This window comes from Vicugna pacos, chromosome 30, assembly GCF_048564905.1.
Source record: "Vicugna pacos chromosome 30, VicPac4, whole genome shotgun sequence".
Classification (NCBI taxonomy): domain Eukaryota; kingdom Metazoa; phylum Chordata; class Mammalia; order Artiodactyla; family Camelidae; genus Vicugna; species Vicugna pacos.
Genome location: NC_133016.1, coordinates 295,875 through 318,662, shown reverse-complemented (window position 1 = coordinate 318,662; position 22,788 = coordinate 295,875). Strand labels below are relative to the sequence as shown.

The following is a 22,788-nucleotide window of genomic DNA, read 5'->3' as shown; positions in this document are numbered from 1 at the left end:
TGGGATGAACGCTGGGAGCCCGCAGTGACGTGAAGCCAGACTCCTCTCCTCACTGGGGACGCTGGTCCCCAGTCTGTTTCCCGGGAGGGGTGGACACGCGGAAGGAGCTGCCTGCCAAGAATTCCACACATTCAGCTTAGTTTGACGAATGTCTGTTGAACCCCTGCTGTGAGGCAGCCTCCAATCTAGGAGCTACAGAATAAAGATGAGCAGGCTCTGCCTTTAGAGAGATAGCCTTGATGCACGAAGGGGTAGTTTTATTACAATACATCAATGGCTAATGACTCACACGTGCTCAGGCACTGTCGGGCCCAAAAGAAGGACACTGAGCTATCAACTGAAACACAACTTTAACTAGTTGAGGCAAGTGGGGATTAGTTAGCTCGTAGCATCGAGGAAGTGCTGAAAGACCAAGCTAAGAGATTGAAGGTGAGGGTCAGCTTCAGGAACAGCTGAATCCAGGTACTCAAGTGCTACTGGTGTTCTGTCTGCCTTTCTGCTTCCCTCCCCACTATCCCAGCTTCCTCCAGCCACGGAAAAAGACCCCAAGCCCACATGTCTCACCCCCAGCTGCTTCCTGGGCTGGGGCTTCCACATGAAGCACACGCACCCCTGAACCCATCAAAGTCCTTTTGCCACGTACGATGCAGCGGCCGCTCCCAGTGAAAACATACGGTCTGCTGGGAAGAGAAGCGATCCCCAAGGGCAGGTGCTCACCCTGCAGGAAAGGGACGTTTAGGGCAAGGAAAACAGCTGATGTCAAGTCCACCACGCGTGGGGCCCAGACTCGGAGATCAGAGGCGCCCCAGGGGAGAGGAAACCGCGGTGGGTCTTTACCAAGGACACGCAGTCAGCCTGGCGAGAACACAGCTGGATCAGCCACGCTGGGCACCAGAGTCCTGACCCGGAGGTGGTCCAGGAGGCCTGCTGCGCTGGGGCCAGGGGCGGGGCCCGAGCTCAGGACACCGCGACGCTGCGGCGGGTGGCTGCTCCAGCCGAGGATGAGAAATGAGCTGCAGACACCACTGAGGGGCAGAAGCTTCTGGCTCTGACTTCCAGTCCGTCAGTGAATTGGAGCTGCCGGCAATGGTGGGCTCCCGGCCGCGTGCGGCTGGGGAGCCGTCCTGCTGGCCCTGTCTTCTGAGCCACTTAACTCGGGGTGGGGGTCCTGTACCAGGATCCTCGTCAGTCACTTAAAAAGTCTCAGCCTCTCGAAGTGCTGAAAGTTCAGGCTTTACATGCAGCAGCCGCCGCTGGAGAAGGCACTTTCTTGCTCATTCAGACGTTTAACGGTGTCTGTTTGGTGCACAGGACACACAGCCATGGAGCTGACCCGTCTCTCAGAGGATGATTCTCTCAGAGCAGCCCCTGTGGACGTGGCCAAGCCTAACCCCTCGTGGCCCGCCCGCTCCGGGGTGACCCTGGTTCCAGGCTACCAGCTCCTGGCGGCCTGGGGCGGGTCTTCTCCTCCTTGGCTTCTCACGGGGGATTCGGACAGACACCACACGGCCGACTCGGTGGTGGCGGATGCAAGGGAAAGGGGGCCGCAGGTTGGACATTTGGTGGTGGGCTGAGGAGGGACCTCGTGTTGGGACTAACTGTGAATCTGGTGATAAATGTTGAATCTGAGGGTCCAGCTGGCAGTTCTCAGAACAGGACTGAGGGGCACTTGCAGTGGGGCTGGACTCAGTCCCAGGGGTGGGGGGCTCGCTGGAGCACCAGGTGAGGGAGTGCACTAGGGCATCGATGCCCAGAGGGGCCCTGTGAGGGACGTGTCACCCCCCAAGAGGCTCAGGCATGGTGGCGGACGGGGCCCAGGGCTGCACAGCCCCACAGAGGCACGTAGATGCCTGTCTTCTCGCGGGGGAGCCCGGCAGCCCTGAAGGAGGAGGTCCACCACCCTCTGGGGCAGCTGAGGGGCTAGGTGGTGACTTGTGACCTTGGCGTGGCCAGCTGGCATGGGGCTCAGGCCAGACCTGTCCATGGCCGGGCACTGCCCTGCTCAGTGGCCCAGCTCCACCTCCCGGGGACCCTGCAAACTCCTGACACCTTTCCAGAAAGACGTTTTCGTCTAACAGGGCCTGGTCGTGCCTGGAAATGTCCAGCTGAAGCTGAGGTGGAGGACCCTGTCTGGGACCAGGTCCCAGAGTCACCACTTCTTGCTGGAAGCAGGGTTCTCCTCCAGAGCCACTAACGGCGGTGCCGTGGACAGATGCCTGGTGCTAGAACGGGCCACGGTCCACTGGGGCTGGTTTGCAGCCCCTGCCAACTGCGTACTGTAAATCTTCCCACGTGGTCCAGTTTAAGATACGACCCAGATGACCCGAGAGACAGCGCAGGCAGACAGGCACCGAGCGGTTCGTCCTGTAACGCGTTCAGTTCACGGTCAGCTCGCAAAGGTTGGTTTTTAATAACTGCACAGCCGCACAGCCCACCTGTGTCTGCCCCGCACGAACATTAAACAGCAAAATCCTTCATCAGCGTTGCTCTGTTGCTTGTTTGGTGAGAGATTCTCTGCTCTGCTGGTCCCTTTATAGCCCCTTCAGAGCCTCCCTTCTTTTCATAGAATCAAATAAATGCAGAGCTGGACGGACTTTGGAGGTGGGGCGGCCAAGCCTCTGGAACTTGGCTGCACACGGGTGAATCGCCTGGGGTCTCGTGAACAGAGATTCGGTTCCATGGTCTGGGGCGGGGCCGAGCCCGGCACTTCCAGCAGGCCTGTGCAGACCACACTGTGAGCAGCCCAGGCCCTCATTTAAGATCCAGAGAGTTTCCGTGACTCCCCTGAATCATGCTGCTGGTTCCTTAGACTAACTGCTTGCCTTTCTTCTTACCAATGTATTACAGATTTTCAGCTGTTTCCAGCACACTCACCTGCACACACAGATTAAGCAAATCTCAAGACTGACGGGCAACCCCTCTGGAAACAGAGCCCCCGGGATCCTTAGCTGTGCACTCACACGGTGTGCGACTGCAGCTCCAGGCTGCGTGGCGGCCACGACCGGCTGGCCTTTCTCACACTCACCACCAGGCAAGAGCCTGGCCTGCGTTTATCAAATAGCAAATGTCCTGGTTCCAGAGCCGAGCAAACACCACCCGGCTGGACACAGCTCACGGCGGACCTGAACAGCGCAGGCTCCCGCCACGACCACCAGCTCCATCCTGGCCCGGGGGCCCCACGCCTCGAGTCCCGGGCCCTCCGCTGCGACCTCTCCCCACGGGCAGCCTCTGGTCCAAGCTGACTCGCATCTTCCCGGGCTCTGCTGCTGCTCCACCCCCTCCCAGGGCAGAGAGGCCTCCAGCCAGATGTGCGCCGTTCGCTGGGGAGGCCAAGGCCCCTCACGGTCCCCACCTCCTTTAGGGAACTGGCCATGAGCCTTTCCTGCCTCAGAAGCCTCAGCCAAGGAGAACTGGACCGGCTATCCTCCGAGGAGAACTCCGTGGGCCTCTGGGTGCAGAGTGCCTGCCCCCACCCAGCTCTGCATCTCATCAGGGGTGCAGACCCTGGGCACATCTGCCACTGTAACGAAGATGATGACACCAGAAGGTCCCAGTTACACACAGGTTGTACCTGGACGGAGCGCGGGGCAGGCCCGTTCCCCGGTGTGTGCTTCATGACCACACCTGCCTCCCAGGAGACCTGGTGTTGCTCTAGAACCGGTGGGCTGTGCGTCTCCTTCTAAATCGAAATTTCCTGTTTTATAACTTGGCCCGAGTCCAGTTTGACAAAAAGGAAAATTTTAAAGCTAGCAGCATTTGGCATTTTTTCTCCTGACAGCAACTGTTTCTCTAATTGCTTGGCTGTCTTGGAGTCTCTGGGAGCGTGGTTTGAGGGCGTCTGGAGAGCCCTCGTTTGCTGAGCCGCACCTGTCTGGAAAGCTGTGGACCATTGTTTTATTTTTGGTTCTGGTAACCTCTGTTACGTAGGTGCTGAGGGACGGGAAGTTTTCCGGTCACTCCACAGCAAACATAGGAAAATAAGTGAACAGGGCAACCATTCAAATTCCAGCCTCTGCCTTCCAAGTCCCTGCAGTGCTGAGAGAGTTCCCTGGGTGGTGTTTCCAGAACTGCGTGCTAACCTAAGGACGGGGTCAACCATGGGGTGGTCCCCGATGCTGCAGACCCCCTGGAGGTGGGAAGTCCGTCTTTCAGCTGCTGAATCACTCCCAGCAAGGGGCACGGTGCCCACACTGGGCGGGTCCCTGAAAACCACCTTCGAGAGAATAAATGAGTGCACACTGAAGTGTTCGGGGTCAGCCTTAGCAAAGCAACGCTTCCTGAAAGGCCCCCTTTCCAAAACACTGTCGTGTGTTGGACAACGCGGCTTTCAGGCACGCTGGGGCGGCACCGGCTGCGGGGGTGGGAGCAGGCCATCCTCCCCCTCCCCACTTGGCCCGCGTCGCTGTCTCTCCACCTGTCATGCTGACCTGAATCCCCACCACAGCTGACTGGGCTGGCCAGCCAGGGTGAATGGGGACCCTGGGGCTCCGTCTGACACCTGGGAGCTGCAGGCTGAGCCCCAAGCTGGGCTTGGACTCCACACCCGCCTCTCCACAGAGTGGGTCACATGCCGTTACACACATGCCTTCACATGAAGCGAGGTATCCCCAGGGTGTCACTCACTTGGCTGTTAGCACAGACCCACTCGGTCCGGAGCCGGCCAAGGAGTCAGGGAGAGCCGGTGGAAGTATTTAGAAGAAAGCCTTTAAAACATTCTCAAATAGCGTGGCCTTTCCCCAGAGCTGCTTCCTGCCTGCGCTTGGTGTCTTGTCATCAAACAAAGAAATTTTATACCCGACGCAAACTTAGAACCAGCGTCCTTGCTGGTTACCAAGGGAGATTTTTTCTTACGATTCCTCACCTGATAATTACACTTCCCACCCCCGATAACAAGTGGGAAAAGCACATCCCTGTGGGTGGGAGGAGGGGCGGGGGGTGTTTAAGGGCAGTAAAAACAGCCTGCGACCAACTGGAGGATAGTTTGCCCCCCCAGGCAGCACTGCTCGTCCGCAGGCGTCCCCGTCCACCTGTGATGCCATGTGGGATGGTGATGTCACTCCGATGACATCGTGGGACGATGTCCCTCAGAGCACCAGCGCTGCGGTCCTCAGAGCTGCAGGAGGGGATGTGACCTCAGCATCTGAGTCACCCAGTGCGTCCTTTCTGCAAGGGTCCCAGAGCATTCTTGGAAATACCCCCACCCCCACTGCTCCACCCTGCAGACACGGCCTCCTGCCGTGCGCACCGCACTCCAGTTGTCCCTGGGCCCACTGGGCTCTGTCCTGTCCTGTTGTGAAATGACACCTCTCACTTTTCACCCAAATACAGGGCCCACCCTGGTGTGCACCGCAGGTGTCCCCATGGGGAGGGCTGGGATGAGAGGGAGAGGGTGGGATAAAATGTGGCAGGGACCAGCAGCCGGGACACCAGCCCAGCAGAGCCCTTTCTGTCTCTGATGGGGTCCCCAGCTCTGGGTGTCCCAGCTGAGAGCTCGGAAGACACCATGCATGGAAGACCACCCTCAGATTGGACGTGAGTACACAGAAGCTGCCACGCTCTGCCTTGTGCTTTATCCCAGAGAACACGGCAGCCGGGAAGCACATAGCAGACGCGGGAGGCCCCAAACTCAGAGCCTTCGTGGCCCCGACCTCGGAGCGCGGCCGTGTCACTCCCGCATCTGTGCGGGGCGGCGGGGCAGAGCACGTGTGCCTGGGAGGCTCCCCAGGCCCAGTGCCCACATGTCCCTGTGCCTCTGCTGGGGGTATCCCTGGGGCGGGGCTGGACCCCTCCCGTGGGTGCAGCTCTGCTCCCCACCACGGGGCCCCGCCTGCCTGCTCCCTGCATCCAGCACGTGTGGCCCGTGAGCATCAGGGCTCTGCCACAGCTCCGTCCACAGCCCAGCCCCACCAGTGGGCATGGGGCTGAGTCTGTGTCCACTGTCAGCTAAGAACATTCTAGCAACTCTGCTTTCTGGGCTGGCAGCGAAGAAAACAGTAGTTTTTGTTTGGTTTTGTGGTCTGTGGACTGGGCCCCCCGCTGCCTCTGAGAGGGGAGGCCGGGTGGGCAGCCCCAGGGCCCCACGGGCGCCTGAGTGTCTGCACAGACCACTGTGGCCGAGCAGGGGAGGACGGGCAGGGGAGGGAACATGCTGCGTCACTGGTTTCGCCGTGTTCACGGAGCTAAGAGACCTCAGAGTTCACATAGGGATTCTACCCCACCCTCAAGGGAATGGGCATTTCAGTTTTGGGACCTGAGGAACCCGGCCCACCCACCACCATGGAGACCAGTTTGATGACACGCACGCAGTGGCCGGGGAGGCCCCACGACCACGCGTGCCCTCGAGGAGGCCCTGAAGACACCAAGCAAGGCCGGGTCACCCCGAACAACACGCCTGCGTCCAAACACTATCCCGTGAGGGTTTTAACGCCTGTCTCCTTGGATGCCAGGAGGGAGAGAGGGCAGGAGGAGCCTCGCTCCAGGGTTTGCTCCTCAAGAGAGCTGTCATCTCGAAACTGGGGCAGAGGCTGGGAGAGGGGCCACCATGCTGGACAGCGCTCAGCGCTTCCGGAGAGTGCGAAGCAAGGGGTCAGAGCCGTCGGGAATCATCAGGGATCCTCAGGAAGATGCGGACGTGCGGAGCAAGGTGCCCTCGGAAAGTAGGCCGGAGCAGAGTCAGCAGACTGTGCGTGAGGCAGCCTGAGGGTGGGGACAAGAGACCAGCCAGGGGAGGGTGTCCAGCCAGCTAACCTCCCTCCCGCCACAGCCCTGCCCACACAGAACAGCTGGGAACTGAAGCTGCCACTGCATCACTGCTTCTAAATGCAAACGCCATCCGCTCACGCCGCAGGAACTTGGTGTCTGGCCAGGTGCCAGATCTCCCAGGTGTGGGGCCATGTTACCCTCCAGCCCCAGGAGAGTCACTGACCCGATACCTGCATGTGACAAAGGGCGTGCATCCCCACGGCCTGAATGCCTGCACGTTGCACCTGATGCCTCTTTATAGGTGTGGCTCCCCTACAAGGGCAGAAGCTCTTTGCGTCACAAGCGTCTGGCACAGACTTAGCACCTAGAGGGTACTTGAGGAAAGTTCATGCATGAGTGAGAATAAATTGTTTTACAAGAAGGTGAAACTCACTGAGGGCAGAGTCCACGCACACGACAGGGGGTCTGCATCATGGACCTGGCGCCAGTCCCCCAGGGAATGAGTCTCCCCGGGTGGGAGGCCCCCTGCTGGTAAGGGGCAGGCAGCCAGGCTTGGTCTCACAGGGATGAGCAAGCAGGCACTGCGTGTCCCCTCCACCCCGAGAGACGACAATTTCCTCGGAGACACGTGGCGGGCGGGAAGCTACCACGCAGCACTGCTTCCACGCCCTCCCAGGCTGACTCTGCTCCTGCGACAAATGCGGCTCAGCTCTGACCCCTCAGGCCTCGGGGCATTTAACCTGCGGCCACACTGATGGGTCAAGTGCTGGCAGACCCGGCTTGAGGAAAATGGTCACGGAGCTGGAATCACTCAGCCCCAGGAGAGGGGAGGACAGGCTGCATTTGTCACCTGCAACGTCACTATTTTTAGCTCTTACTATTCTCATTTTTGAGGTCTGAGGCTTCAGAGGACTACCGGAGGCTGTCAGCAGTCAGGAGGGGGCGCTGGGGGCCGTCAGCAGTCAGGAGGGGGCGCTGGGGGCCGTCCCCTATTTTCATTCACGGCAATGAATTGTCAGCCCTGAAATAATAAAAATAAACCGGTTTTGCTTTTTCTATTCCTCGAAACTGTATTTGAGACATTAATAAACTCCCCTCACCTGAAAACCAGAGCAGGCCCAGACGACCTCTGCGCGAAGTCCGAGTGACCTGAAGCTGTCTCGGCGTTACAACAGCCTCGCAGACACGGGGTGAGGGACACGGGGTGAGGACAGTGTGCTCTGCAGCGGGTCTCACCTGGTGACTCTGCTGCCCCTCCCCGGGGACACTCGGCAATGTCTGCACAGTTTTGGTCACTCAGCCCTGCGAACCAAGGCCTTGACGCTCCACCACTGCACGACCCCAGCCTGACTTGCTGGGAGTTCATGCCTCTGGACACAGGGACCCGTTCAGTGATGGACACAGGGCCTGAGCTAAACCATTCCGATCCCTCCTGGGAGTGTTGCCAGAACTTTCTCTGGAGCCAAAGGGGCCTCGGCCCACGTGCAGCACCTGCTGAGAAGAGACCGGAGAGGACGGCTGCACCGGGACCCTGGGCCCCGTGACGCCCTTGAGCCTCAGCTCAGGGCCCCCTGGAGCCGGGCTCCCGGCCCAAGCCGGCCAGCTGTGGGTTAGCGCGTCTCAAGTCCCAGCAGCCCTCCTTTTATGTAACAAGTGCTCCCAGTAAGAGGCAGCTTCCTGAAATAAAACAGAAAATCGTTCACTGCTGAACAGCACTCCGGGGGCTGGGGGCTCTGGCCAAGCCAGTAATTCCCTTGTCTGATTCACAACTGCACACATGATTCTCTGCCAGAATTCGTCTTCTTCCTTCTTCCCATCTTATGAGAGTCAGGCGGACACATTAGGTTTTTCTCTGTGACTTTCCTCTGCTCGGTTGTTCTGTGGTCAGAAATAGCACTTTCAATCCTCAGTATTTCACCGAATTGTAAGAGCCGGCCTACAGGGCATGGCTGGGCCTTCCCGGCACAGACCCCTCCTGGGGCACCCGCAGGTTCTCCAGTTACAGCGCAGGAGCCGGCATGAGGACTGCCTGCGGCTGAGGGCAGGCCCCACGCATTGCTCACTCCCCGCCTTTTATGGCTATGAATGTTGCCCAAGTTCTTTGTGGAAAACACTGAAGAGTTGAAATCACTCAGGCCCGCAGACAAGGGACATGGCGCTGGGGCCCACGTTTCCGTTCCCAGGGCATCTGAACCAGCCCGTCCGGTTCACACACCTTTAGACGTTCTCCATTGACACATGACGCACAGTCTCTCGTCCTGCCCACGACTTGACCTTGTGTCCACGCCTGACCCACGGGTCGGCCTGGGGACAGCCTGAGGCGGACGCTGAGGGGATTTCCCATCTTTCACTATTCTCTCCTGTGAACGTGCTTAGACCCCAGGGTTTCCATCCTCGACTCTCTTCTTCAAAGAGGTTTTCAGGACAGGGCAACTGGACAGTTGGAACATAGCATCTCATTTCACAAGGAACAGAGGCATCTTCTTAATTTGCATTCTCTAGTTACAAGTGCACTTGAACAGTTTTTCCAAATATTTGCTGGTATTTCGATTTTTTGTCGCTTTCATCTTCATCCCAAGGTGCCAGCCTTGAATATTCTGAGGGCAAACAGAGCTGAAACATCCCGAGCCCAGAGCTGACAGCAGCCCCAGTGGGGGACCAGCGCAAGGCTGCACGGGCCCCCATTACAGTCCCCGCAGGGCAGGGCAGAGCAGGGCTGAGCCGCGCTCTCCGTCCCTCCCGCACCTGCAGAGAGGACCCAGGACAGGGACGAGCCTCCTGCTGGCAGGTCTCTCTCTCCCCCAGACCAGCTGCGACTCGAGGCTGCAGTCAGGCCAGTCATGGGACATGAGGGTTGGGACCCGCTACGTCTAGAAATTCACACTAAAAATCTGTTTGTCTGAGGTGTGGATGATGCAGCCCTTCTGACAAACAGAGTGCCGTTTTACTGGTCTTCAGTGGGAAGCAGAGGGGTGAGGAGCCCCCACCTCAACTCTCACAGGAGCCGTGAGTGGAGCACCAGCTTCAGGGCCACGTCAGGGAGCCTGGCTCAGCAGGAGGCGCGCGTGGCCGGAGAGTCCACCAAACCGATGCCAGGAAACTCGCTCCCCAGACGGCCCGATGCTGCCACGTCACCCTCCGGGTGATGCCCTTGTCTACCGAGGGAGGACAGAATGAATCTCCCCAAGGGCCGGCCCCCACCGCGGCTCTACAGCCACAGCCCAAGCAGCCTTCACGCCCCCTGCTCTTCCCCCAGAAGGTCCCCATGGGCCCGACACTGGTGCAGACCTCACCTGCTGGCCCCGAGGTCTCTCCTGTGGCATTTGTAGTGAAGCCCCTTTTGTCCAGTAAAGGAGCCGTCCCGGGCTCACCGGGCACGCCACCTCTACCCTCCACCCCCGGCTGTTCAACGCCATTTCACCATGTCTTTTAACCTCCACCTGTCCCATTGCTGCCACCAAACACCACACCTGGACCTGCTCAGGGACTCTCAAAGCTGCTGCAGGGAAGAGAAGGACTCATGATTTTCCATCCACCGCATTTCCCCATGGACAGCCCTCCAGCCAGTCAGTTCCAAAATGGAAGAAGATGGTTTAGTCAATCACTTCCCCTGCACCTGGTTCAAACATTTTTTGATTTAGTTGTATTTGCACAAGAAATATGGCCCATTGGCCAGCAAAATGTAAAACTAACCTTTTTATCCAGAAAACTGCTACAACTGGGGTAAACGACGGGGCCTGGGTCCAGAGCACAGTTTGTGGCGCTCCTGTGTGGGGGCGTCCTCTCCTGTTAAACGTGGGGCCAAAGACCTCCCCACCTGGCCCACCCCCACAACAGTGGAGCCCCCTCCCCAGAGGAGGGGGGGCCCCCCATCCAGCCGTCTGGCCCTTCTCTGCTTCCGACGGGGTCCCCCTGGGGCACCCTTCTATAGGGCCCCTCCCATCTCAGCCACGCCGAGACCCGAGGTCTTCGGGGTGATGGTGCCAGAGGCCCACCCCTGACCCTGGGCTCAGCGTCTCTGAATCTCTGAATTCCTGGGCAGGCATGGGGCGAGGAGATGCTGAGGAGGGAGGGAGAGAGCTGCTAAGACCCACGATGGAAGGAACCCAACACCCGCCCTGGGAAGCACCGTCTGTGTTCTCCGGACATGTGCAACCTAGCACCCACCATGGCAAGGTGCACGTGCACACACACGCACATGCATGCATGCATGCACACGCCTCACACGTGCACACACATGCTTGCACACACCTCACACATGCACACAAGGTGAACACAGACACATGCACACACACGCATGCACACGCAGGCTCGCACACACCTCACACGTGCCGTCTACCCAGAGCTCCATCTTGCCCTTGACATTCTAAGGAGGGTGTGACCAGACCCCTCCTGGTCCCATAGGAAGCACGGAAAATCCTGGATCACTTGGTGTGTTTTGTATACCAGAAGCAGCTCTCCCTGTCCCATCTCCACCAGGGGCTCTGTTCTCTCTGCGGCCAATGCGAGCAGGATGGCCCCAGACTGAAGTGTTGTCAGCACTGCGGGAACTCCTTGTAATTAGCATCAGGCCTCGTTATTCCTCAGCAGAGAAAAACGACCCCAAAGCTAACGTGGAAGCGTGCAGCTGGCATCCCTGCCGGGCCTTTGCGGACGCCCTGGAGCCACGTTGCCAGGATGGTGATGAGACGGCAGGCCCCGGGCGGCTCGAGGATGGGTCTGCACAGGGGAGCAGTTAACAAGGGTGTGAGGCTGAGGGTGTATCCAGGGAGAAAGTCCAACAAAAGGCACCTCTGCCTGAGGCGCTGCACCTCCTCACAAGCGATGGTCGTGCTGCTTATCGAGGGAGGCAAGGACAGGAGGAACAGGACGCACTGCAGTCAGTCGTGGGACGGAGGGAGTGAGCGTCGCGGGCAGGGGCCCTGGCCCCCCGGACGGGGTTCTGTGGCCAGGATACCAGCAGGACGGAGGACATCTGACTTCGCAGAGCCTCCACCTGGGCACCTGGGGACATCGGCTCAGACGAAACAAGCACCGAGAGCAGCGTCTGCAGTCGGCCAGGCTCAGAACCCTGAAGGAGGCTGGACTTCAGCATCCATTCGCTTGTTTCTAGCTGGAGGTGCTAACGGCCATCCTGGCAAGGAAGGCTGCGGGGCCGCTGAGAGGGAGCCTGGGGGGGCGAGGAGGGGGATGCGGCTCTGCTCCGCGCACCTGACGGTGACAGTCAACCTCCCTCTGAGGGACGGAGGGAGGCGAGGTCAAGGGCAGCGGGGACGCCACTGCTCTGGTGTCTGGTTTATTTTTGTCTTATCCATTCCATAACTCTCTCCCGTGTGTCTCCTACACTGCTCCTATCATTTCTCGCAGGAAAATCTTGGTCTTTGCGTGCAATGGCTCTGACTCATTCATTGTTTTTCGAGGAAGGCGGCCACCTCCCATACAGGCTAGGAAACACCTGTTGTCTGTCACTTACTCATCCAGAACGGCTCCTCGTTCTTTCTGGTTTGTGTGTGTGTGCTGTGAAGGGTAGACTGCAGCTTTCTCCGTGTGTCTCTCTTTTTCTCACTACTGTCCTGGCCTCTGTGATCTGAGCCACCACTTTCTGCAGACTGAAGATGGTGGGGGGGTTCGTGTTTGGGGAGGAAGAATTTAAGGCTCATTTAAAGGCTGAGCCGAGACAGATAAGCCCCACACGGCGGTGTCCCGGCTCTTCTATCTGGGGCCTTGCCGTCTGAGATCCACCGCTGCGCAACAGGGGGTTTCCAGCTGAGTTCAAAGCACCTTTTGGCTGCAGTGCCCAGCACGCCCAGTGCAAACAGGTGTGAGCAAGTTCTTACTGAACTGGGTGAGGGTGAGTGGTCTCTCCCACGACGCTTGAGTGGCCAAGGCTCCACTCTGTTCACAAAGACAAGAGAAGTACTTCTCTTCCAGCTGTCACAAAGCCAAATAATTCAGGAAAAAAGCCATCACCCAAAACCTTACTCAGTATGCTCTACAGGATTAAGCAATTCAAATAATTTAAAATGTACTGCATCAGCTTTGAGGCTGCTTCGGAGAAGCACGACACAAGGGAAGCTGAATGTTGAATTCATAAGCACAAAGTTGATCGAGGTAGCAAAAGACTCCTGCATTCATTCCACTGAAGATCTAAATTAAATGACGAGCCGCTCCTGCAGAAGGGCTGCGGTGCTTATTGGATCATTTCGTAACAAGAAGAGCAACACTGAAAAGCGTCACGTGAGTTGCTCACTAAGGCACAGGTTCTGAGGTTCACAGACACGCAGCAGCCCCGCCAGGCTCACCGGCCTCCACCATGAGCATCTGCTCATCGGGACGAGAGAAGGACCAGGGCGCAGGAAGTGCCCTCACGCCTCGGATGCTGTTTGAGGACAGCTAAGAGATGCTGGTTGCTTACCTCCCACGGTACCTTTCGTCAGAGCTCGCCTTAAAGATTCTTGTTTGACCAGATTCACAGAGTCACAGCTGCACCCGTTTCAGGGGCATGTCTGTCTCCAGAGTGAAACGTCGCCCAGTCCTTGAACCGCAAAGGCTCCCGGCGAAGGACCAGGGCCGTCGGGATGACTTCCCGAGGCAAACACACTGAGTTTGTTTTAGCTACATTCCAGCAGCTTGCGTCCCTACGCAGAGCTCAAGGATGCCAAATTAAGATAAGGAAATGGGGGACCAGAGACACGCAGAGCTCGGGAAGTTAGGGCAGAGGATGAAAAGTGACGACCAAAGGAGGAGCTCTGAGAAAGCTCAAAGGAGCCACCGCTCCTGTGATGGGAGAGGTTTGATCTATCAAAGCGGGAGGGACAGAGCAGCCTCTGGGAGAGAAACAGATCACTCAGCAGTCGCCGGAACTGTGAGGTGACCGGACACGTAAAATGCTGCAAACACTCCAGACAGAAAAGCCAGAGGAGAGAAACGCGGGAAGACGATGGTTTTCCAGTAGCAGCTGAGTGAACCAGGGAAACGCCTGCGGTGGCTCTGGCAGGAGGAACCACCAGCAAGGAGAGGGGCTGGCCTGCAGAGACGGAGGGTGGCAGACCTTGAAACAGACCCCTTCTTCCAAGAAGAAGACGAGAAAGAAAAGGAAAGCCAAGAACAGGCAGATGAAAGAACGCAAGCGTCTGAAAGGCCGTCAGACTCCAGCAGCAGAGGCGACGTCTGCAGAACAGAGCTCTGAGCACCTGTGAACCCAGAAGGGGCAGGCAGGCAGATGGGCAGATGGACAGATCGACAGACAGCGAGTTCATGCCACCAGGGGCCGGGGGTCTTTGTGGGGAGGTGAAAATGCTCTACCACTAGCTGTGATGGTTGGATGACTCTGTGAACATTCTAAAACCCACCAGGTCACAGCCATTAGAGGGATGGATCGCACAGTATCTGAATTCTTTCTCAAGGAAGCCCATTCCCCAAAAAGGGGGGAAATGTATCACCTTATTTTGAAGAGGAGCCAAGAAATGAAAATTCATGAAAATTATAAATACCTAGAAGAAAACTACTCATTTGGAAAATATTAGCAAAGAAAGTAATTAGACATCTATATTTGCAACAGTATCCAATTCCTTCCTCACTTACACGTTCACAGCGAGCACTGACAGCACTCGTCCTCGGTGCCGGGTCTTGTCCACACTGAGGACAAAGAAGCAAAAGTAAAAACAACCCTGCACAAGGGTTCACTGTCTGCAAAGACAGAGAAGCAAGTAAATGCATGGGCAAACTTCCCATTCCTTCAAAGAAATAAAGTTTCAGCTACATTCACCACAAGGGTTTTCCACTAATAACATACCAGTCAGTATTTGCCAATATGTTACTATAGTCAAGAAAGTGGGTTAAGCTACACCTACAAGGCTGTTTTGGTAGCAGTATTTTATAATACTGAAAAACTGGAGAAAACTTGGGTGTCAAATAATAGAGTTTCAGCTTAAGTTTGGTACTGACCACAGATGGAGTTCTGTGTGATCATTTAGAAAGATGTTGGCGCCTGGAGAGCTCTGAGAATGTTCATTCCCTGTTAAATCCAGTGAAAATCCAGTAAAAATTATGATGCTATTTTTGTGTATAAACTCACAAAAATACATATCTGCATTTAAAAGGGTCAAAATGTTTTGGTACCAAAATAGGTCCTGGATAGTAACAGTGACAAAGTCTGAATGGTGGAGGTGCAGCTACAGGGATTTCTGACTCTCCCCTGTGCATTTTTCACGGGTTTACTGGTTTCCCACAATGAGCAGGTACTACGCCTCCCAAACATTTCATAAACGTTTGCTCATTTTGTAAAACAGAAGCTACACAAAAATTCAAATGTGTCAACCAGCGATGAATTTAATGTTATTTAGAAATAACATTACTGCCTCGGCAGCTACAAATATCCATTCTCCTGGGCAAGTCCCCCCCCCCAAACCATATTCTGCTCCGCCTGCTCGGCTCCTCTGCTGACAGATGGAGCTGTCCAAAACGCAGACAGCCTCCCACCCCCAAGCCATCACTTCCAGTGGGAGAGGCGGCCTTTCAGGGATAGGTGGCCAGGCCTCTCTAGCTCTGACACTCAATGAGTGTTTCTGTGGAGGAAAACACCTTCTCTCCAAGGTCTCGGTGTTCAGGCTGGAGAGGAACATCTCCTTGTAAATGCAAATGAGGGATGTCAGTAATCCGATGCATCACACATGCCTCTGGCAACGCTGGCCCCCAAGAGCAGGCTCTCCTGGTGGCCAGCCGAGCGTCTCCAGACCCCCCAGCTGGCCTTCCTCAGGGCTCGGGACCGCGCCCAAGTGGAGAGCCCCTCGTCTGCCCCTCTACCCCAGGGCTGCTTTGCAGTGTGGTAATGGGGATAGGAGGGGGCGCCACTGTGTGTGTGTGTGAGCGCGAGTGTGAGCGCGTGTGCCTGTCGCATCGGTGGGCGCGGTGCGCAGAGCGGGGCCCGCGACTCGTGCGCCCCCGAGAGTCCGCTCCGAGTGGACATGGCCCTGGGCTCCGGCTCCCAGCCGGGCAGCCGCGCCCAGGGGTCCGCTCGTCCTGGGGACCCGCGGCCGGCGCGAGGGGGCGCCGCGCTACCGCAGCCTGGCGGATCCCCAGGGCCGGGCGGGCCGGGGGCGGCGCGCGGGGCGGTGCCGGACTCCGCGGGCTTCGGGCCCCGGAGACGCCGCGCTCCGCCCCGAGGAGGACGCCAGCAGGGCGAGCGGAGCGGCAGCCCGCGGAGTCCAGCCCCGAGGTAAAGTTGGGCGCACGATGGGGCCGGGGGTTTATACGGGAGGGTCCCGGGGCTGGAGTGGGCACCGGGGGCGCGGGGTTCTATACTGGAGGATCCCGATGCAGGAGCGGGGCGCGACGGGCGCGGGGTCTACACGGAGAGTTCCGGGCAGGAGCAGGGACAGAGGACGCAGTAGAATCTACACCCGAGGGTCCTGAGGCCAGAGAGGCGACAAGGGGTGAGGCGGGAAAGACGTCTACGCTGGAGTCTTTCGGGGCCGAAGTGGGGACAGAGGGCAGGGAGTCTACATTGTAAGGTCCCGATGGAGGAGACGGGCGGGAAGGGCGTGGGGGTCTACACTCGAGCCTCAGGGGCGGCAGCAGGGCCAAGGGGAGCAGGCACCTGTCCCGAAGCGGCGATAATGCGGCGCACGCAGTCTCCACTGGGTTGCGCGAAGGGCTGGGGGCAAAGAAAATTCCGGGAGGGACGTTTGAAGCGCCCCTCCCCCCTCCGCCCCTGGAGCCGGGGCAGGGCTGAGCTGGGCGCCGCCCCCAGTCCCCCGCAAGGCTCGGAGTCCTCAGCGCACGGGCGCCCCGCCGGACGGGCGCGCGGGTTCCCGCCGCTTCGTGCGCTTTCATGGAGGTCAGGGCGGCTGCGGCCGGAGCCTGGTTCCCGCTTCCGCCCCGTCTGCCCGCGTCTGATCTGCCGGAGCACAGGTGAGAAGAAGGACAGGTGGGCAAAGCGGCGTCCGAGACCCAGGGGGGTGACCTGGGTGGGAGATTAGGGTGGGGGCACCCGAGCAGGGTGGCCGGGGATCTCCCCGGCGCCCGCTCTGGCTTGGTTGGTGGAGCACCCGGTCCCTCCAAGGGGGGGCGGGACGTGGGCGAGCCCGCAGCCCGTGGGTGCCCTTTCCTCGCCCCTGCCTGTCGCCCCCGCACACACACGGCTGCGCGAACCCGCAGCCCCCCGCGCCGCCCCCCTCCACGCACGAACGCCCTCCCAGCTTGTCCTTCTCTGGCCGGGGCGCAGACCTGAACAGGGGAGAGGAAGCCACTCCGGCAGCCGGGAATTCTGCAAACTCGGAGCCCAAGCCCGCCCTGCACCCTCCAGGCCCTAGCTGAGCCCAGGGGGCTCCCAAATTCGCCCACCGAGCCCAGAACGGGCGCTCGGGCTGAGGGCAGAGAGAGAAGCCCGGGGTCCGAACAGTGGCCGCAGGAATGAGGGGGTACGGCACCGAGGAGTCCGGGGCTTTGGCAGGACGAGCTGGGGTCTCCCTAATGCTTCCCCAAACCTGCGAGTCCGCGGGGACACTGTGGTGTTCGCACGCCAGGGTGCGTGGTAGACCCCCCTCCCAGCCTGCCTCTTTCTGGGAGGTTCCTTTCCGGTTTCTGGTTTCTTACTCTTCCAGCCAGGCTCTGGTAGAGGGCTGGAACTTCCTTTGTCACCCTTGTCACCTTGTGAAAAAGCACACCCAGAGCTTGGTTTGGGCTCCCGTCTGCCTGTGCCTCCCTGTCTCCTCCCCCTCCCGCAGCTGCAGAGACAGCTGGTTTACTGAGGTGTGTGCTCCAGGCCAAGGTTTGGAGCAAGTGGCTGTTGTAAAGGGGTTCTGACTGTTGGTGAATGTGGCAGTGATTCTGAGGAGGCAGCAGTGTCGGGCTGGTTCACCCCTCAGCCCTGCTCAGGGGCAGCTGTGCTGGGGGGCAGGGGCGGGTCAGTCAGGTGAACCCGAGGTCTTCCTGTCTACAAGCGATGTAAGCACAGACTCCATCTCTGCTAAGAAGTCCGGGGTGGATCCCACAAACCCAGACGGGGTTCACCAGACCCTCACCCCTTCCCAGTCTTGAGGATTGGGTGGTGTATACAGCCGGCCTCTGAAGGCTTCACTCCAGCTAAGATGCCCAGTCAACGGGTGGATCGCTCTGGGTTCTCTTAAGCTGAACTGGGGGAGCATCGTGCCACATCTGGGGGTTGAACCCTCTTGCCCGGGTCCCTGCTGCTTACCAGCCACACACACACTGGGCCTGATTGCACAGCACTGCCAACAGAGACTAGGGGCTGCACCTTCACTGAAGACAGGTTGTGAGAACAACTCTGGTTCCTTCCGAGGCTGGTGCCAAAGTGTTCTGATCCCTTTCCTCTTACAATTTGTGTATTCCACTTCGCAAAAGTTTTTTTATGCCTTGAGATTTCCATAATTTAAGGGAAAAATTGGGTGTTTTTGTAGGCTTGGGAAGAAAAGGAGGGAAGCCAGTGCTTGGCTGGCACCGAGGCCTGAACATGCCAGATGCCCAGAAAATATGTGCTGGTTGATTCATTGTTTGAGTTGAATTAAGAGTTTCTACCCAGGGTATGGCTGGGAGCTGCATTATCATAATTACAGGTGTATGCGCCGTGATTAACAGGTCATGTGGAACACACAGTTTGGTAGGAAATGATCAAATGTCGGGGTTTGTCCTGGCAAAAACAGGTGGGGTCTGCGTCCTGGGAGGCTGGGCAGCCCCTCCTCCTGCCCAGGTACCAGGAGGGCAGGGCGGGTGCAGGGGCATTTGGAGTGGGAGGGGGGCCTGCACCGCTTCTGCAGCAAGCACGGATGTGGGGGGTGGGAGTGGAGGGTAGCAGGTGGAGCAGGCCAGACCTTGTGGGTGCCAGGGTCAGACCAGCCAGGAGAGGGGCACTGGGGGACCTGAGAAAGGAGGTCAGTGAGCTCTGCTGGTGAGACAGGTCCGGGGCCCGAGAAGGACAGCCGCGTGTGTCTGAGTATCCGGGTGCCTTTGTCCTGATGGACAGCTTCATGAGGAAGAGGGACAGTTTAGGGCTGATCTACGGCACCCCCCAACACCTAAGAGTTGACTGCTGGTTGGACTGAAGAGGTTGTCACTGGTAGTGACAGCGGCTCACACCCTGGCCCTCCTCCGGACGGCACCCAGGACGGCCTGGAACCTGCAGCATCACCTCCAGGGATGGTCGGGGGTGCAGGCTCTCAGCCCCCTGTCCCCAGCCTCAGTGGTGATTACTGTGCCCTTTAGGTTACAGGGGTCCACTTGGGTGCTGCAGAAGCTGTGTCCCTTTCACTGTCCAGCAACTCTCCTGAGAGCTCCAGCAGTTCTTGGCCAGAGCAGAGCGAGAGAGAGAGAGAGAGGGAGAAGTGGGACCCTGCTCGGAGCCTCGGCCATGACCGAGGGCAGAGGCACATGGGCAAGTATCTTGGCTGCTGATACTTCACATTTTCTGATGCCTCCCCTGTCAGATGAGAAGCTAGGCTGAACCACGTCTGCTCTCTGACTTCCAGAGGAGAAACTTGTGAAAGAGAGTCAGTAGTACATTCTCTCTGACTTCCAGAGGAGAAACTTGTGAAAGAGAGTCAGTAGTACATTCGCTCACAGTGAAGCACCCAGTATTCTAGTTTGGTTGTGTCTTCAGAAAAAGATGAATTGAAATGTCAAATATAAACAGTGTAGAAAATCTTCATGTTGCTTTTTAAATTAGTGAAGCTAAGACAGGGAACTACCCACAGCCAAGGGCAGACGGTCCCCTCGGCACCGCCCCCCCGCCCTCCCCCCCAGCCCTGGATGGGCCTCTCTTGATATAGCAGTTGCTCCCAGGGAGCACCTGCCCCCCTGGCCACACCTGCTCTGTCCACACCCTTGGTGCTGCTCGGCCTCCCTCGGACAAGCAGACCAGCTCCCGCGGCGGCCAGAGCGCTGGGCTGCAGTTCCCAGAATTTAATGACCTTCCCAGATATTTTTAACCTTCTCAGATATTTGAACGATGGGGCTTAATTCTTAGATTAGACGTGGGAAGTGCTGGGCACATGACAATCAAGGTCAGAATCATGGGGCCCAGCAGAGCCTCAGGAACGCTCAGGCTGAGGTGAATGTCGCAGCGGTTTGTACTGAATTCCAGCTTGGAGAGGCACATTTATTTTTGTAAAGGATTAGCCTTTTCTGGTGGGAATGTCTGTGCTGTTGTGTTCCTGACTCAGTCCTCACTGACCTGTGGCCGCCTGGCCCCAGCAGGGCTTGGGGACAGGTGGGTGGACAGGAGGGTCTGCCTGCAGCTGGTGTGGCTTCCGGGGGCCTCTGTGCCCCCCGCCCTCCCAGCACCAGTGGACGCCTGCATCCGGGTTCAGTCTGGCAGTTGGGGGTGGGGCCTGGGGTTCGGAGTCTCAGCACAAGTCCTGGTGTCTCATCACTGGGAAGGTGGAAACACGGGTTTGTGGGCTGTGACTGGCATCTTTGCAGCAGGAATAGAACAGAAAGTATTAGCGTTTCACACATTACGGGTGTAGCTCCGTGTGTTCACGCTACAGGTGTAGTTCTGTGTGTTCTGGGTAGTGGCGTAAAACGGGTTCAATGATGGGAAGGCCCTGCCCAGACTGTTCCTAGAGTCCAGATCTCTTCTCTGAATTCAGCTTAGCTGAGAAACCAAGTGGCAGGGCTCAGAACAGAGCCCAGGGCACGACGGCACCCAGGGCGGGCGGCAGGGGTGGGAGGGTCTCGGCCTGTCTGTGCTGCGCTGGCTCAGGCCCCTGCCCCTTGCTAAGTGGGCACTTGGTGGGCTCCCGCATCCAAGGTCAGTTTGGAGCTCCAGGAGCCTCCGCCGTCCCCTCCGAGCAGAGTCACCGTGTGCACCGTCTGAGCTGCCCGGCCACTGGCCCTGTGGACTTCTGTCATCTTCCTGAACAAACCCCTGTCTGGAAGCAGCCAGGAGGCGGGTTCTCTTCCTGTCCTTTCTTTTTTGGAGGTCGAGGAGGCGTGTAGATTAACATGGGAAAAAGTGCACGACAAGTTCTACATCCGTATATTTTATTTAACATCATAGCAATTAGTGCAATGGAGTGAGATGCTTCAGTGAAATAAAATGCATTAAAAATGAATGCTGGTTATGCATATTAGCTGTTTAGTCACAGGAAGGGGACAGTCTTCCTTCTCGGCCTCTGTGACATATGACTGTGATGCTGTGATGTTATAAGGCCCCTGTCTTACATGTCTCCTTTCTGGAGCATTTAGCTGGTTCACAGTTACTTCAAGAAAATGACAGTTTCTGACTGTGAACAAATTTCCTTGATTTTTTTTTCAGCAAAAGTAAAAACAGACATCTTGTAAATAAGGAAAGATGGGAGACGTGTATCGTCAGGCTCTTTACTACCCATCAGACTAGAAACAGAGGAATTCTAGAGCCAGGAGAGCGCAGAGGTGTGCTGGGCAGCACTCATGATGAACAGGGTGGATTTTGGTCCCCTACCATCGTGACAAGTTGTTTTAAGAAGAAACCTACGGGAGTCGGGGGGAAGTCTTGTTGAGTAAGAGGCTTCCGAGGGGCTTGTCAACAGCGGGGAGCCCTGGGCTCCAGCAGGCCTGCGGGGCTGACAGACCTGAGCCCCAGCCCTGGTCTCCGGCGAGGGGGCCTGGACCCCAGCCAGGCTGTGGTTAGGAGGGAGAGCCACACAGCGGGCCTCCCAGGGCCTGAGGCCGGGCTAGCAGAATCAGGAGCTGGGCCTTCTGGGCTGACACCCTTTCACATGAAGAGAACGTTTCACACCAAAGGGAACGTGACTTTAAGAAGCCAGTGCCCACCCCGAGGAACACGCGGAAAGGTAACTTGTTACGTTTCCAGACACAACAAAAGCAATTAAAAATACTGGCCACTGCCTTTCCTTTGTTATAAAAGAAGTACCTTTTTATCATCGAAGACTTGGAAACAGAGTAAAGAGAAGCATAAGCTGGAGAAAAGTCTGTGTGCGCCCCCGTGATTACACCTCCGGGGGCGCCGGCTCTAACTTTACCAGCACTGCTCCCTCCTGGGTCCGAATTTACCTACAGAGCCACACCGCTTCACGCATACGCATGCTCCCACGGAAACATCTGGGTTGCTGTGCGTCCGCACCTTCACTTGTTATATCAAATATTTGTGCGTATGGATTTGTCAGACTCTCTGTTTCCTTCTATTGCTGGCCATGTGGGCTATTTCTAATTTTTCAGTATTCTAAATACTGTTATAAATGCATCTTTATGGATAAGTCTTCAGAAAACTTTGCATTTGGTCCAAACGCAGGAGCTCTGAAGGCTTTTGATTCGGACGTGACGCTGGATGGTTTATCAGGAAAGTCAGGAAAGTCGAGCTGGGGCTCCCGCCGTGCCCTTTCTCTCAGCACATCTTGAATCAATGCTTTAATCTCTTTTTATGTTTCCAAAGTCAGTGTTTTTCTGTTGGACGGTACCACATGGTCGTGGTAAACACGTGTAGGAGAGAGGGTGTGCACTGCCGTCGGGCGGGGTCCTCCTGGTCATGCGTGTCCCCGTGCCAGGAGACCCCGGTCTCCGAGAACATTGCAGCTTCTGTTGTCCTGTTTGTCTCCCAGGAAGGTTGAGCTTGTCCTCTGTGTCTCACGATGACCTCGTCTGTCCTGTTTTTGGACAGTGCTCCTCCCTGGGCCACTGTTTGCCTCCACAGTGCTGTCTGGATTTGCCTCCAGCCCTGCAGCACGGCGCCTGGCCGGGTAAGCCCCAGCTCTGGGTCACCCATCGGGGCCGGGACGGCAGACCCGTGTCGGGGCTCTAGGGCCAGGCGGGCCTGAGGTCAGCAGACGCTCCCGAGTCTTACAGCGAGCAGGATTCCATGCTCAGCAGCCCAAAATATATCTCACCATCTAGAACCCCGAGTCTAGCTGACGGGAGGAGGAGGCATATACAGACATGGATGGACAGCTGCACCTCCACATGAGTGCACATGCACACACCCACCCAGACACACCCACGTGTACACACCTACACACATGCACCTCCACACACACGTGCGCGCACACACATGCACACCTACTAGACACACCTACACACACACGCATCCGTTTCACTTCATCTTCATATAATCAGACGTGAACAGCCAGAGTT

The 22,788-nt window shown here is 57.5% G+C and overlaps 1 protein-coding gene across 3 annotated transcripts in view; it reads left to right on the top strand.

Annotated features, from left to right (window-relative positions):
- Positions 1 to 15,835: 15,835 nt before the first annotated feature.
- The window catches only part of KCNG2 (potassium voltage-gated channel modifier subfamily G member 2), a 48,433-nt gene continuing 41,480 nt past the window's right edge, over positions 15,836 to 22,788 (top strand). Inside the window, exon 1 of one of the 3 annotated variants that reach the window (XM_072952356.1) lies at positions 15,836 to 15,919. The gene's annotated coding sequence lies outside the window, so the exon portion shown is untranslated. Of the gene's footprint in view, positions 15,920 to 16,065; positions 16,137 to 16,483; positions 16,615 to 22,788 lie in introns of those variants that run through there. The other 2 variants (XM_072952358.1, XM_072952357.1) reach the window with 2 other exon arrangements.